Below are 14,662 nucleotides of genomic sequence, written 5' to 3' on the forward strand. Positions count from 1 at the left end.
AGGTTCTGTCCGGGAGCGTTCTCCCTAATGTCCCTTAAGGAGCTCCGTACAGAACATTTATTGTTAAAAATTGTCTGTGATAACTAACAATAAGACAGCTTTTGGCCACCCGTTTCTACTTAAACTTGTCTGTGAACAATATGACAGCTTTAGGCCACCCGTTTCTACTTTCACCTTTGATTCTGAGAATTTGTGACAATTCACGGATATATTAAATGAAGTTGCGCTGCTCAGGCAAACCGCGAAGGAAAAAAGGGTAGCTGCTTCATCTGTTCTTTTTAGAATTGTATGTCTTGATGTTTTGATCTAGCCATAGATCTATTGTCTTGTTTTTGGCTCTGTGAATGGAAGTCCGCGTCGATGCCTCGCAAGTCCAGTGTCGCGAGCGGACGTGACATCTAGAAGTCATACCGTATAATAATGGGTTATCATTAATATTGATGTGTAGGGGTTGATTATAACTCGTGAATAATATTGTTTATACCACAGTCTGGGGGAATACTCGTATTCTGATTGGCTGCAGGGTGTGTATTATCTCCTGATATAGGCCTACAGACACCTGCTAAGTAGTTCCAGTCAGTGTTTAGATTCTCTGCCCGAGCCCGAGCCCGACCCGACCCGACCCGCGGGCCGGGTCGGGCCGATATTTCCCACCACTATCCTCGGGCCGGGCCTTTGATCGAGCGTTTTTATTTTTATTTTATAATTGGTTTATTAGCCTAATCTGAGGAGAAATAAACAGAAATATTATAGGTCTTTAATACACGGGTCTTCTCAATGCCGTGGAAAGCTCCGTTCACTTGCATGGGTCCGGTGACTTGTCAACCCCTCTGCTGATCAACACTACGAATGCTGGTAACGAATAAATTGTAAAAAAGACACAGCATGTGAAGTTATTTTTTCGTTTTGGCAGTAGCGGTGTAATAAGCGGGCTAATGTATAGAACGTCGCCGGTCAATATCGAAAATAAGACCCTTCAGGGCGAAGCAAGACATCTTCGCTGCGCGTCGGTGTACTGTTCGCCCTGGTGGGGCTTAATTTCCCGATAATGACCGGCGTTCTATGCATTATCCCTTACATATATATTTAGCAGAGTAGACTAAATGTGAACAAAGTTACATATGTATTAAAAAAAATGTTGGGTTGAAATCGGGCTCGGGCTCATAATTAGCCTACAGTTAATCTGTCGGGGCGGGCCGGGCTCGGACAGAACGTACACGGGCTCGGGATTGGTTTTCTTTATTAATCGAATGGGAAATGCAATAGGCCTATTTTAGGACCGAATCACTGTTGAACTTGTTTCTAATAACATTTCTAGCGAGAAATATACTTTTTACTTGCATAATCTTTAGTCAGTGATTACGTCTGATCTTTAGTTTTATAGTTATTAGGAAGATTTTATCGGCTCGCTCGCATGTTTCAACGACGTCAGGTTGCTAGGGACGCTGCCTTCGCTAAACTAGCAGCTCACGTGTTTCCTGCGTTTGTGTTATTAAACCGTTACTTTATGTAGCCTAACTTTTAATGATATCATCTTGTTAGAAACACGTATATCTGAGATCCAACCCAGTCGCCAAAAGCATACGTTGACAGTGTACGTTTTTGTGAACACTGGATTACGTCGCATTTCAACATAAAATAGCGTGTTATACACACACACACACACACACACAATGCATTTCGCTGCAGATATTCCCTCAATTATTATTACTTTCAAAACGTTGGCCAAGGTGGAATATCCTTTTTATTTGGGCTGCTTCTAGGACATTTTGGGTGGATTTTGAACGGTATGAGGGCAGGACGTTTTTTGCAGGACCTGGCAACCCTGCGCTGTTGCCCGGGGTGCTGAAATGCGCCGGAACAGATCTGGATCCACTATGGCCAAAAGACTTGTATGCCCCCCCCCCCTTAAATAAATTCTATGGCAGAATAAAGAATATATTCATGCATTATCATTCAACTTGAACATGTGTTTTTACCAACAAGTCCGCAAAATTTTACGACCGTATAGGTCGTTTGTACTGCCACGGATTACGACCCACTGGAGCGTATCAAGTGCCTCTACAGGTCGCGGGAGGTATGTATGCCACATGACCAACAGGGCATTTGGTGAAATTGTTACGTAGCCATATTAATCGTTATTATCTGAATGGGAAATGCAATATTTTAGGACAGATACACCATTAAACGTGTTTCTAATGACATTTCTAGCGAGAAATGTACATTTTCCTTGCATAATCTTCACTCAGTGAATGTGTATGATCTTTATTAATCTTTATTATCTGAATGGGAAATGCAATATTTTAGGATCGATTCACCGTTAAACGTGTTTCTAATAACATTTCTAGCGAGAAATATACTTTTTACTTGCATAATCTTCAGTCAGTGATTGTGTCTGATCTTTAGTTTTATAGTTATTAGGAAGATTTAATCGGCTCGCTCGCATGTTTCAACGACGTCAGGTTGCGAGGGACGCTGCTTTCGCTAAACTAGCAGCTCACGTGTTTCCTGTGTTTGTGTTCTTAAACCGTTACTTTATGTAACTTTTAATGATATTGTAATAACCACAGGCGAGGTATTGAGCGAAGTAAGCTTGATAGCAGGTTTATTGGATTCCACAATCGGACAGGCAGGCACAGCTCCACCGGAAAACTACAACAACCAAAACTCCCGCCCGGAGGGAAACCCCCGGAACCCCCTCTCAGAAGGCCCGCCCCTTCCTCCCAAACCCTGTGACGTGAAACACGTTTATCTGAGAGCCAACCCAGTCGCATTTCAACATGAAATAGCGTGTTAGCACACACACACACACACACACACACACACACACACACACACACACACACACACACACACACACACACACACACACACACACACACACACACACACACACACACACACACACACACACACACACACACACACACACACACACACACACACACACACAATGCATTTCGCTGCTAAAACAACAACTTGGGCTGCTTCTAGGACATTTTGGGTGGATTTGGAACGGTATGTGGGCAGGACGATTTTTGCAGGCAGGACCTGGCAACCCTGCGCTGTTGCCCGAGGTGCAGAAATGCTCTGGAACAGATCTGGATCCACCATGGCCAAAATAATTGTCATGAATAGCATGAATAGATTCATGCATTATCATTCAACTTGAACATGTGTTTTTACAGTATATAGTGGTGGAGGGATGACGTATGTTGGCCAACCAGGAAGTGAGCGTCGACCTGGGTTTCCCTGGACAAAGAGCCAACGGGTTTTTCCATTGGATTTTGGATTATTGCAGAAAAATTAGCATCTTTGAAGCACCTCCACAAAAACTGAAAATAAATAAATAAATAAAAATAACTGCTCCAAAGAACGAAATGTAAACCAATGCATTCTGAATGGGTGTTTCACCGATTTTTCCATGCTACACAGAACGAAATGTAAACCCATGCAAATAAAGACTTCATGGTCATAATAATTTAAATATCATTATTCTCCTCAGTGTGTAGGGTGGTATTCTATTTTTTTCAACGGGGTTGCATCCATTCACTTGACCGTCATGGTTGCTATGGTGGTTGCTATCGACCCGCCCCTCTAATCCTTACATGGCTCTAAAAACCACGCGGCAAAGGAGCTGCCGTCCATTGTGTTGTTTTTGTTGTAAAATAGGGTCCGATGGTTAAAAAATAGACAGATATTCCAAGGTATCCTTAAAAGGCAGCTTGGTTGTTTTTATTTTCTGCAGTTTAGACTTCTTCTATAACCTATTTTTGAAAGCAAAACACCAAGCTCAATGATTTAACGAGGCAGGGTTATTTGAAACAATTTATTAAATATATATTTGCGAGAGGTCATTCCTTCTCCTGAGTTTGCTTCCTATTTATGTCTAGTGTACAACCCTACTGTCCACAAGCATCACCCCCCCCCCCCTCCCCATATGGATTTGGAGAATTGTTGCCACGTCCCAGTGGTGGAGGTATCATATATATGAAGGAGGGCATTCAATTATACTACAATGATCAATTAGGAGGCCGAAGCCCGAAAGGAAGTGATGCAATAGGTGACTGCAGGTCGACAACATTTAAGTAAGCTGTACTTTGAGGTCTCTTATAGATCAAAGGGGGTCTCAAAGGACCCCCTGTCCTAGAAGCAGCCCAAGTTGTTGTTTTAGCAGCGAAATGCATTGTGTGTGTGTGTGTGTGTGTGTGTGTGTGTGTGTGTGTGTGTGTGTGTGTGTGTGTGTGTGTGTGTGTGTGTGTGTGTGTGTGTGTGTGTACGCTTCAACCTGTGGCTCCAGCCCTACAGGAAATGACTCAGCAAGTGCTCCATCTCGTTGCACCTGCACCCAGCGGCTCGCTTGCGAGATTTTGGCCTGAAGTTCTTCCCAGACCTACACCGTAGCCATCCAACCTGCATATCTGAGAATCAGGCCTCTCTTTAATAATGACAAAAAGTTATGAGAGAAATACACATTAACTTTTGTCTCATAAGCGGCGTGGTGCCGGCTCCTTTTGACCTTTTGACCCCAGACTTCTGGGGGAATAGCTGAATCAATTCATTAGTCAATCAGAAGCATGTAAATATCTTCCCGGTGGCGTGACGGGGCAAACAAGGTGTCCTTCAACATCTACGCTTCCAGGCGATTACAACAATGCCACACATGAGCATATTCAAACATGTTTAATGGTAGTAATTAGCTGTCGAAATTGGAGGCCTTAATCAATAATGAGCAGCTATTGATTTGCTTCCCGATAGAAATTTGTGAAAAATTACATGTTATTTAGCATCTACACGTTGAGCTGAGTCCAATGACACCAAGAACGACACTCTAGCTAATGGTAACATGTATTTTACATGGTACACCTAGGTCTAGGACATGATCTCGGTGTAGCAAGAGGCCGAGCTTGATCTCATTGGACTCTAATTTGTCAAAAATCTCCATCGGGAAGCAAATCTATAGCTGGTCATTATTGATAAAGGCCTCCAAAATCGACAGCTAATTACTACCCCGAAACATATTCAAATATGATCATGTGTGGCACTGTTGCAATCGTCTCGAAACGTAGATGTCAAAGGACACCTTGTTTGCTCTGTTGCACCACCGGGAAGATATTTTCATACTTCTAATGGATTGATTCATATTTTAAGGTTCTCGGAGTGAGACTTTAAGTGGCTGCAGCAGAAGTGTTGAGACGAAAGATGATATCAAGAGATTTATAGAATATTCCCATTAACATTATGATTCTTCGTCGTAACATCCGACCAAACATCCTTTACATTCACAGAGCGAAGATTATGAAAGTCCAGGCTCAGCAAGTGCTCCATCTCGTTGCACCTGCACCCAGCGGCTCGCTTGCAAGATTTTGGCCTGAAGTTCTTCCCAGACCTACACCCATAGCCATCCAACATGCATATCTGATAATCAGGCCTCTCTTTAATAATGACAAAAAGTTATGAGAGAAACACACATTAACTTTTTGTTATCTCATAAGCGGCGTGGTGCCGGCTCCTTTTGACCTTTTGACCCCCGACTTCAAAAACGTGGCCACAGGCCAGCTGTGTCTACACACCTTTAGCCACAAATGTACACCTCCATCCCACAAAAAATGGGGACTAGAAACTAACCTCTGTCTTACGTACATTTACTGTACTGTTGGAGGTCACGCCCCTTTGCCGACCTTTTCGAGATAGACCTTTTCGGTCGGACCCCGAGGGCAGGAAGGGGGGGCCTGCCCTCGGGGTCTGACCGGGCCAAGTTTCGGGCAGGAAGGGCCCCCCCTTCCTGCCCTCGGGGTCCGACCGGGCCAAGTTTCGGAGCGGAGGTCCACGTTAGGCCCTAGAATAAGGTATTAAAATTTCAGGGCGGTAGGACCTTCCTATCTCAAAAACTGTTTTTCCACCACATTCTGAACCATTAGGTCTTGCAGGCTACACTTCTGAGGGGCTTTGTCCAAATGACACTCCATTTGGGAAAACTTTTTTTCTCTGAGGGCTAGAACTCCAAATCTCGGATATGTCGTTCACGGGGCCCCGGGAAATGTGTGTAAACATTTTAGCATCCCTAGCTATCTCGAAAAGGTCGGCAAAGGGGCGTGACCTCCAACAGTACAGTAAATGTACATAAGACAGAGGTTAGTTTCTAGTCCCCATTTTTTGTGGGATGGAGATGTACATTTGTGGCTAAAGGTGTGTAGACACAGCTGGCCTGTGGCCACGTTTTTGAAGTCGGGGGTCAAAAGGTCAAAAGGAGCCGGCACCACGCCGCTTATGATAACAAAAAGTTAATGTGTGTTTCTCTCATAACTTTTTGTCATTATTAAAGAGAGGCCTGATTCTCAGATATGCATGTTGGATGGCTAGGGTGTAGGTCTGGACAGAACTTCAGGCCAAAATCTTGCAAGCGAGCCGCTGGGTGAGTTGAAACGAGATGGAGCACTTGCTGAGTCATTTCCTGTAGTGCTGGAGCCACAGGTTGAAGCGTATGCGTCCTTTGAGACCCCCTTTGATATATAAGAGACCCTATACAGCTTACTTAAATGTTGTAGACTCAGTCACCTATTGCATCACTTCCTTTAGGGCTTCGGCCTCCTAATTGATCATTGTAGTAGGCTATAATTGAATGCCCTCTTTCATATATATATGATACCTCCACCACTGGGACGTGGCAACAATTCTCCAAATCCATATGGGGAGGGGGGGATGCTTGTGGACAGTAGGGGTTTACCCTAGACATAAATAGGAAGTAAAATCAGGAGAAGGAATGACCTCTCACAAATATTTATTGAATAAATTGTTTCAAATAACCCTCCCTCATTAAATCAATGAGCTTGGTGTTTTGCCTACAAAAATTAGTTATTGAAGAAGTCTAAACTGCAGAAAATAAACACATCCAAGCTGCCTTTTAAGGATACCTTGGAATATCTGTCTATTTTTCAACCATCGGACCCTAGTTTACGACAAAAACAACCCAATTGACGGCAGCTCCTTTGCCGCGTGGTTTTTAGAGCCACGAGTATTAGAGGGGGCGGTCGATAGCAACCACCATAGCAACCATGACGGTCAAGTGACTGGATTCAGCCCCGTTGAAAAAAATAGAATACCTCCCTACACACTCAGTAGTAGCTTAATGATATTTTAATTATTATGACCATGAAGTCTTTATTTGTATGGGTTTACATTTCGTTCTGTGTAGCATGGAAAAATCTGAGAAACACTCCCATTCAGAATGCATTGGTTTACATTTCGTTCTTTGGGGCACAGTTATTATTATTATTATTATTATTATTTATTTTTTTCAGTTTTTGTGGAGGTGCTTCAAAGATGCTAATTTTTCTGCAATAATCCAAAATCCAATGGAAAAACCCGTTGGCTTATTGTCAAGGGAAACCCAGGTCGACGCTCACTTCCGGGTTTGCCAACATACGTCATCCCTCCACCACTATATACTGTAAAAACACATGTTCAAGTTGAATGATAATGCATGAATCTATTCATGCTATTCATGACAATTATTTTGGCCATGGTGGATCCAGATCTGCTCCGGAGCATTTCTTCACCTCGGGCAACAGCGCAGGGTTGCCAGGTCCTGCCTGCAAAAAACGTCCTGCCCACATACCGTTCAAAATCCACCCAAAATGTCTGAGAAGCAGCCCAAGTTGTTGTTTTAGCAGCGAAATGCATTGTGTGTGCGTGTGTGTGTGTGCGTGCGTGCGTGCGTGCGTGCGTGCGTGCGTGTGTGTGTGTGTGTGTGTGTGTGTGTGTGTGTGTGCTTAGCACGCTATTTTATGTTGAAATGCGACGTAATCCAGTGTTCACGAAAACCTACTCTGTCAATGTATGCTTTTGGCTACTGGGTTGGCTCTCAGATAAACGGGTTTCTAACAAGATGATATTTTAGCGTCACAGGGTTTGGGAGGAAGGTGCGGGCCTTCTGAGAGGGGGTTCCGGGGGTTTCCTTCCGGGCGGGAGTTTTGGTTGTTGTAGTTTTCCGGTGGAGCTGTGCCTGCCTGTCCGATTGTGGAATCCAATAAACCTGCTATCAAGCTTACTTCGCTCAATACCTCGCCTGTGGTTATTACAATATCATTAAAAGTTACATAAAGTAACGGTTTAATAACACAAACGCAGGAAACACGTGAGCTGCTAGTTTAGCGAAAGCAGCGTCCCCAACCTGACGTCGTTGAAACATGCGAGCGAGACGATTAAATCTTCCTAATAACTATAAAACTAAAGATCAGACACAATCACTGAATGAAGATTATGCAAGTAAAAAGTATATTTCTTGCTAGAAATGTTATTCGAAACACGTTTAACGCTGAATCGATCCTAAAATATTGCATTTCCCATTCAGATAATAAAGATCATACACATTCACTGACTGAAGATTATGCAAGGAAAATGTACATTTCTCGCTAGAAATGTCATTAGAAACACGTTTAATTGTGTATCTGTCCTAAAATATTGCATTTCCCATTCAGATAATAACGATTAATATGGCTACGCGCGTCCCGAGCAACCACAAGCGTCCACGAGCGGCCCCGAGACTTCAGAATGTCGTTATTTGCATGACCGCTAGAGGCGCTAAATACGCTCCAGTGGGTCGTAATTTGGGGCGGTACAAACGACCTATGCGGTCGTATTTTCTAGGAGGACAGGCTGGTTTTTACAGTATAGCGTGGTGGAGGGCTGACGTATGTTGGCCAACCCGGAAGTGAGCGTCGCCCTGGTTTCCCTTGACAAAAAGCCAACGGGTTTTTCCATTGGATTTTGGATTATTGCAGAAAAATTTGCATCTTTGAAGCACCTCCTCAAAAACTGAAAATAAATAAATAAATAAAAATACCTGTGCTCCAAAGAACGAAATGTAAACCAATGCATTCTGAATGGGAGTGTTTCTCCGATTTTTCCATGCTACACAGAACGAAATGTAAACCCATGCAAATAAAGACTTCATGTTCATAATAATTTAAATATCATTAATCTCCTGAGTGTGTAGAGTGGTATTCTATTTTTTTCAACGGGGCTGCATCCAGTCACTTGACCGTCATGGTTGCTATGGTGGTTGCTATCGACCGCCCCCTCTAATCCTTACATGGTTCTAAAAACCACGCGGCAAAGGAGCTGCCGTCCATTGTGTTGTTTTTGTCGTTAACTAGGGTCCGATGGTTAAAAAATAGACAGATATTCCAAGGTATCCTTAAAAGGCAGCTTGGATGTTTTTATTTTGTGCAGTTTAGACTTCTTCTATAACCTATTTTGGAAAGCAAAACACCAAGCTCATTGATTTAACGAGGCAGGGTTATTTCAAACAATTTATTCAATAAATATTTATGAGAGGTCATTCCTTCTCCTGAGTTTGCTTCCTATTTATGTCTAGTGTACAACCCTACTGTCCACAAGCATCACCCCCCCCCCCCCTCCCCATATGGATTTGGAGAATTGCTGCCACGTCCCGGTGGTGGAGGTATCATATATATGAAAGAGGGCATTCAATTATGCTACAATGATCAATTAGGAGGCCGAAGCCCTAAAGGAAGTGATGCAATAGGTGACTGATTCGACAACATTTAAGTAAGCCTTGGGGTCTCTTATGCCGCGTTTCCACTGCAGGGTGCGGAACGGATCGGATCGCAAAGGTGCGGTAGGGAGGGGGCGGTATAGCCCAGCTCAGTTCCGAGGTCGCGTTTCCACTGCCGACAGTACCCTTGGTGGTTGGCCGGACGTCGATCGCCGCGGCAGCTACGTAAACAACGTCTTCCTCCCCAAGAATGCAGACGAACGTCTCCACCTCCTTGTTCGCCCAAGCAAGCTTTTTACGCGACATGTTAATTGTAAAGAATAATACCTCGAGGCTACTGTTTGTTTGTTTTTATCCCCGCGTCACCCGGAAGTGACGATTCTGTCGACCAATCAACGGAGGGGGGGTGTAGCTAGAATTTCACGGGACCCTTTCAGGCGTCTGGTCTCGTTTTGGGTACCGCAACGGAGGAGTCCCGAGAATGGGGCCGGAACGGGTACGGCAAAGTCCGGGTCACGCCCACTTTTGGCGGTGGAAACGCGACCCGACCCGCACCTTTGCGATCCGATCCGTTCCGCACCCTGCAGTGGAAACGCGGCATTATATATCAAAGGGGGTCTCAAAGGACGCATATACGCTTCAACCTGTGGCTTACAGGAAATTGCACCCACCCAGTGGCTCACTTGCAAGATTTTGGCCTGAAGTTCTTCCCAGACCTACACCGTAGCCATCCAACCTGCATATCTGAGAATCAGGCCTCTCTTTAATAATGACAAAAAGTTATGAGAGAAATACACATAAACTTTTGTTGTCTCATAAGCGGCGTGGTGCCGGCTCCTTTTGACCCCAGACTTCTGAGGGAATAGCTGAATCAATTCATTAGTCAATCAGTATGTAAATATCTTCCCGGTTGCGTAAGAGGGCGAACAAGGTGTCCTTTAACATCTACGCTTCCAGGCGATTGCAACGGTGCCACACATGAGCATATTCAAACATGTTTAATGGTAGTAATTAGCTGTCGAAATTGGAGGCCTTAATCAATAATGAGCAGCTATTGATTTACTTCCCGATATAAATTTGTGACAAATGACATGTTATTTAGCATACACGTTAAGCTGAGTCCAATGAGATCAAGCTCGCATTAGGTCTTGCAGGCAACACTTCAGAGGGGCTTTGTCCAAATGACAGTCCATTTGGGAAAACTTTTTTTCTCTAAGGGCTAGAATTCCAAATCTCGGATATGTCGTTCTCTGGGCCCCGGGAAATGTGTGTAAACATTTCAGTATCCCTAGCTATCTCGAAAAGGCCGGAAAAGGGGCGTGACCTCCAACAGTACAGTAAATGTACATAAGAGGGAGGTTAGTTTCTAGTCCCCATTTTTTGTGGGATGGATGTGTACATTTGTGGCTTAAGGTGTGTAGACACAGCTGGCCTGTGGCCACGTTTTTGAAGTCTGGGGTCAAAAGGAGCCGGCACCACGCCGCTTATGAGATAAAAAAAAGTTCATGTGTATTTCTCTCATAACATTTTGTCACTATTAAAGAGAGGCCTGATTCTAAGATATGCATGTTGGATGGCTAGGGTGTAGGTCTGGGAAGAACTTCAGGCCAAAATCATGCAAGCGAGCCGCTGGGTGCAGGTGCAACGAGATGGAGGGGGGCCTGGACTTTCATAATCTTCGCTCGGTGAATGTGAAGGATGTTTGGTCGGATAGTTATGACGAAGAATCATAATGTGAATCGGAATATTCTATAAATGTCTTGATATCATCTTTCGTCTCAACACTTCTGCTGCAGCCGCTTAAAGTCTCACTCCGAGAACCTTAAAATATGAATCAATCCATTAGAAGTATGAAAATATATTTTCCCGGAGGCGTAACGGGGCAAACAAGGTGTCCTTTGACATCTACGTTTCGAGGCGATTGCAACAGTGCCACACATGATCATATTTGAATATGTTTCGGGGTAGTAATTAGCTGTCGATTTTGGAGGCCTTTATCAATAATGACCAGCTATAGATTTGCTTCCCGATGGAGATTTTTGACAAATTACATGTTATTTAGCATACACGTTAAGCTGAGTCCAATGAGATCAAGCTCGCCCTCTTGCCACACCGAGATCATGTCCTAGACCATATGTACCATGTAAAATACATGTTACCATTTGCTAGAGTGTCATGCTTGGTGTCATTGGACTCAGCTCATAGTGTAGATGCTAAATAACATGTCATTTGTCACAAATTCTATCGGTAAGTAAATCAATAGCTGCTCATTATTGATTAAGGCCTCCAATTTCGACAGCTAATTACCAGAGTTGTGGACTCGAGTCACATGACTTGGACTCGAGTCAGACTCGAGTCATGAATTTGATGACTTTAGACTCGACTTGACTAAATCTAAATAGACTTGCAACTCGACTTGGACTTTAACATCAGTGACTTGTGACTTCACTTGGACTTGACCCTTTTGACTTGAAAAGACTTGCTACTTTCCTCGAACCTAAAGATTAAAATGTATGTTTACACGACACTGACCGCTCTATCTCCCTTTGCACGTGACCTGTGTGCGGCACGACATCCAATCAAATTAGATCCACGTTGTTTCTATATGATACACATGACACACACACCCGCGCGCCAGTAGGCAAAAAGTGGAAAAGTGGATTTATTGCCTGATTCACGTCTTTGTAAAAGTAGTCCGGTAAGCGTGTCCGGTTGCTTTGCGACGGGACATGGGTGTTTATTAATGACGTGTCCACTCGCGTCCGAAATAACTGTAAATGAGTAGGCTACTAATAGTACTTTTGCAGGCTGAACGTTAAAATACTTCTTAACTTAGAGAGATGGCATCTGCAGTAGTGCGCAATTGGACCTTCGAGGATTCCTGGTCACTAAATTCCCGTAAGACCACTCTCTCCCTCCAGTCTTGGCTGCGGACTCGCATCCAAATTCCTCTTGTTTGCGGCGGAGCTTAGGGTAAATATAAAGATCTGACGAGAAATTGACGTTGCTGCGCTGTCCTGCTCCTTCTTAATTGAAGGAGCAGGCAGAGAAAAGCTCTCTCCTGCTGTGCTTTCATTAAAATCCAATTTAAAATCCCCGATAGTGAGAAGACATCCATTATGTCGCCGCCGGTCCAGAGATGTGTCAGGTGTGCGCGAGAGACATAACGGACACTTTTGTTACTGCCATGTATACAGTACATTCGGAACACATTTTAGGAACAGATCTATGCCGCAACATAGAAATCTATGTGGATCTGATGTGCCATGTTAACGCGGCTACTGTAGATTCCACGTAAGCAGCAAAGCGCTGCTTACGTGGAACTCATCTCCACGACATTCCATTGTTTAGGTTCCATTGCTTAGGTTCCTTTGCTTATGTTCCATTGCTTAGGTTCCATTGTGTTCAACGCAGCTTAGCAAGCCACCAGCACCAGCAAGCCACCAGCAACAGAAAGTCCTTTCAACGTCACTGCACACGCTATTACATGTAGATTATTTTATTTTATTTTATTTTTGAGAGGGAGGATATCTTTTATAAAGTGGTGACATGCTTGAAAAGGTTAAGCTTACACTTTTGAAATGAGTGTTTGAACAATGTTCTTCCAAAAAAAGGCTTAATAAATACAAATCTTAAATATTATTTCTCTGTTGTTGAAAGGACTCGAAAGGACTCGAAACTCAAACGGTAGGACTTGGGACTCGACTTGAGACTTGTCGGCCTTGACTTGTGACTTGACTCGGGACTTGCCTGTCTTGACTCGGGACTTGACTCGGGACTTGACGGCAAAGACTTGAGACTAACTTGTGACTTGCAAAACAATGACTTGGTCCCACCTCTGCTAATTACTACCATTAAACATGTTTGAATATGCTCATGTGTGGCACCGTTGCAATCGCCTGGAAGCGTAGATGTTAAAGGACACCTTGTTCGCCCTCTTACGCAACCGGGAAGATATTTACATACTGATTGACTAATGAATTGATTCAGCTATTCCCTCAGAAGTCTGGGGTCAAAAGGTCAAAAGGAGCCGGCACCACGCCGCTTATGAGACAACAAAAGTTTATGTGTATTTCTCTCATAACTTTTTGTCATTATTAAAGAGAGGCCTGATTCTCGGATATGCAGGTTGGATGGCTACGGTGTAGGTCTGGGAAGAACTTCAGGCCAAAATCTTGCAAGTGAGCCGCTGGGTGGGTGCAACTGGGTGGGTGCAATTTCCTGTAAGCCACAGGTTGAAGCGTATATGCGTCCTTTGAGACCCCCTTTGATATATAAGAGACCCCAAGGCTTACTTAAATGTTGTCGAATCAGTCACCTATTGCCTCACTTCCTTTAGGGCTTCGGCCTCCTAATTGATCATTGTAGTATAATTGAATGCCCTCTTTCATAAATATGATACCTCCACCACCGGGACATGGCAGCAATTCTCCAAATCCATATGGGGAGGGGGGGGGGGTGATGCTTGTGGACAGTAGGGTTGTACACTAGACATAAATAGGAAGCAAACTCAGGAGAAGGAATGACCTCTCATAAATATTTATTTAATAAATTGTTTCAAATAACCCTGCCTCGTTAAATCAATGAGCTTGGTGTTTTGCTTTCAAAAATTGGTTATAGAAGAAGTCTAAACTGCACAAAATAAAAACATCCAAGCTGCCTTTTAAGGATACCTTGGAATATCTGTCTATTTTTTAACCATCGGACCCTAGTTTACGACAAAAACAACACAATGGACGGCAGCTCCTTTGCCGCGTGGTTTTTAGAACCATGTAAGGATTAGAGGGGGCGGTCAATAGCAACCACCATAGCAACCATGACGGTCAAGTGACTGGATGCAGCCCCGTTGAAAAAAATAGAATACCACTCTACACACTCAGGAGATTAATGATATTTAAATTATTATGAACATGAAGTCTTTATTTGCATGGGTTTACATTTCGTTCTGTGTAGCATGGAAAAATCGGAGAAACACTCCCATTCAGAATGCATTGGTTTACATTTCGTTCTTTGGAGCACAGATATTTTTATTTATTTATTTATTTTCAGTTTTTGAGGAGGTGCTTCAAAGATGCAAATTTTTCTGCAATAATCCAAAATCCAATGGAAAAACCCGTTGGCTTTTTGTCAAGGGAAACCAGG

The sequence above is a fragment of the Gadus macrocephalus genome, chromosome 2, assembly GCF_031168955.1.
Source record: "Gadus macrocephalus chromosome 2, ASM3116895v1".
Classification (NCBI taxonomy): Eukaryota; Metazoa; Chordata; class Actinopteri; order Gadiformes; family Gadidae; genus Gadus; species Gadus macrocephalus.